Below are 3,330 nucleotides of genomic sequence, written 5' to 3' on the forward strand. Positions count from 1 at the left end.
TTGAGAGAGGTGTCCTCAACTCTGTAATCTCCCAGTATTTCTTGGTACATAGTCAATGCAGGTTAGAATTATCACAACATAAATAAGCCCAGAATTCCAATGGCTTCACACAGTAAAAGTTTATTTCCTGCTCATAAAAAGCCCTGAAGTTTCCAATAATATTCTAGGTCCAAAGTCATCATCTATGTGATAACTCAGTTTTCCGAGGCTAATGAATGTTTATGATATTGTGGCCACACATTCTGGAGCACAGAGTTTCCCCAGTTAACAGGGGAAGAGAAAGCAGGAGGATCTCAAGCGTCCATGAAACGCTTCAGTACAGATCTGACACATGTCACTTCTGTTCACAATCCACTGGCTAGGAGTAACCAACCCCTAATTCTGGTAGAGAGAGTAGAAAATTTTAATATTCCTAGATTCACACAAAAAGAGGAGAAGGGAAAATGAATATTAGAATGTTCCACAGTACTCATCCTCAAAGCCATGCATGACTTTGCCTAGAATACAATCACCATTGACAACTTCTGAGACCTGATTTGGGGTTGAAACATTAATTCTTAAACATTTATCTCTCTTACTAAATCTAGCATTGTTATCAAATTATCTTCTGAGATCTGTCTCCCGCTGACAGGACAGTCCTGATATCACAGCTGCTAGCTGCCTATCGACTTCATCTTGGTAGACTCATTCTGCAAAACACTGAGATGACAAAGTGGAGAATTATCTAAGGTTATGATACAAGTTTTCATTCAGTCAAACATCTATTCATAGGTTACCACACACCATTGCACTGATTAAAAATGCCCTACAATTTCCATGCCCTAATACAGACGCCAGTTACTACCCATGCAATCTTGAGATGCCTCCATAAACATGAAAACTGAAACCTTTATTTTCCATTTTATTATATATTCAAGTGTTTATTTTGAGACAGCATTCTAAAGTTTCAGGAAACTGTGTTAGTTATCACTGATTTTGTGATGTTTAGGGCAAGCCCATTCAACCAAAAAATTCTGAAAATTTGTTTATATATTTTCTCTGATAACTTCTCTGTCTCTATTTTATCTTTATTTTTCAGTGTCTCATATCCCCTCTTTGTTAATAACTTAATATACTCATTTATTTTTAATATCTACTATATAACATATTTAATTTCCAAAATCTTTTATTTCCATCTGAATATTTCTATTTTCTAGCATCTTTGTCTTATTTCTGAGATGAAATACCATTTCACATAACTAAATTTTTCTTTGCAGGTTTTTTTCTTTTACTCAAAATTTGGTATCTCTCAACTTATTGTGCATTTGTTAGTTTTAATCTCTGACTTTTTTCAGAGGATTTCTTTAAATCCTTGATTTTGCTTGGCAGCTTGTGTTTCCAGAGAGAAAGACAAAATAATTGATTCACAGGTCTATGTTTTAGATGAGCTTGTTGAATAGTGGATTTCACCATAAAATGGTAACTGTATTGTCTGGCTTTCATTGGATCACTTCCAATTACGTGCTTTAATTTAGTTTAGTTTAATTTTTAAAAATCTCTGATTTCACCTCCTGCCTCATCTCTCTTGCTCTTACCAAGAACATTGTGTGCTTTTAAGGACTCATGTGATTAGATTCTGTCCTTTCATAATAATCCCCACTACCACCATGTCTTTTAACATCCATACCTTAATTTAATCTGCAAAATTTCTTTTGCCTTGTCTGTAACATGTTTATAAGTTCTAAAGATTCAGATCAGGGCATCTTAGGAGGGCCACTATTCTACCTATCATAGGATTGCTCAGCTTCTCCAGAAAGTATACTTCTTATCTCTACCCTGTGTTGTATAAGCTTGGCTCCCAATATTGCTGATTTGATGACAAAAGAGCTTCAGAATTTTAATTAATCTCCTTACTCTTCAGTTGAATGTCTAAACCACATTCAATTTTGCCCGTGTCTCTGAATTCACACATGTCTGATCCAATTTTTCTGACTTGTAGCTTTCCATGTTTCCACAGGAGAGGGGTAGTAACAGCAAGAGAGGCGGTTCAGTATTGAACTGCAGATCCCAATGAGTGGCTGCTTCATAGATAAACTTTCAAAAAAAGTCACCTGTTGTCAGCCACTATGGCATCCTGCTTAGGCATATATGGTGTCTTTAATCCCTGAGGCTTTTCAGGATTTGATGAGTTTTACACACACACACACACACACACACCCCGAACTACCCCTGCTCTGCCAAATCATTTAAACTTCTTTATCTTCTACCCGGTTTCTAAAAAATCATTGTGATCTTCTCCTATGCACCTTGTCCTCACCAGTTAATGCAGTTTTATTTTATATACTTTTTTTTAAAGGAGAGTTAGTAGACAATAACTATAACTAAATGTGTTCAGAGTTTAACTGAAAATGATCATTTGATTTTAAATTCTCTTGATTTATTTCCATCAAATGGTATAGCTGGTCTCACAAATTTGAATTTAGTTATGACTAATTTTTTTAATTCCTTTTTTAACTAAATGATTGTTTATAAGTATTTTCATTTATGTTCCCCCTGAAAATAAAGGGCTGTGAGTATACATATGTATGTGTGTATTTGCTGTCTTTTTTCTAATGTCATTATGTGAAGATGGATGAATAAAGCCTGTAGCTTAATCCTTTCTTGAACTGCATTGAGGTCTCCTTTGTAACATTGCATTTTTTACTACTTGTTTGAAAGTTGTATTTTATTATTATTATTACTATTTCATGTGTTGATTTCAAAATATAGAATCCTTAGCTCCTATCACCCCTCTTTGTTTTCTTGTGTCATTTTGACCATGATTGCATCATATGCAGTTTAGTTCTGGACTTCTATGAATATGTTTTCTCACTGGTGTCTTATTCTTTTGCAGTTGGTATTGTTGCTTACATACCCTTACATAACATACTTCATTGCCTTCTCCAAATATCAGTAGATATTATTATAAAACTGCAAATGTAGTTCAATATTAGGAATTCATTAACACAATTCATCATACTCATAAAGAGAAAAATCATATTATCTCCACAGAAGGACTGTGGATATTCCATAACATGATAAAATACTATTTCAGCACTAAAATCCTAATTCTACTAAAAGTAGATTTTGGGAGAGAATTTTCTGACGACCTGCATGTATGTATTTATTCTTAATTCACCCTTGTGTTTAAAAGTAAATCACAGACCTGTACCTCTGAAACAGATAATACATTATATATTCAAAAAGAAGAAGAAGAAGAAGAAGAAGAAGAAGAAGAAGAAGAAGAAGAAGAAGAAGAAGAAGAAGAAGAAGAAGAAGAAGATGGCAGGAAGGAAAAAAATGAAGGGGGGG

The sequence above is a fragment of the Callorhinus ursinus genome, unplaced genomic scaffold (genome assembly GCF_003265705.2).
Source record: "Callorhinus ursinus isolate GAN/ISIS: 27379988/994484 unplaced genomic scaffold, GSC_fseal_2.0 scaffold3, whole genome shotgun sequence".
Classification (NCBI taxonomy): domain Eukaryota; kingdom Metazoa; phylum Chordata; class Mammalia; order Carnivora; family Otariidae; genus Callorhinus; species Callorhinus ursinus.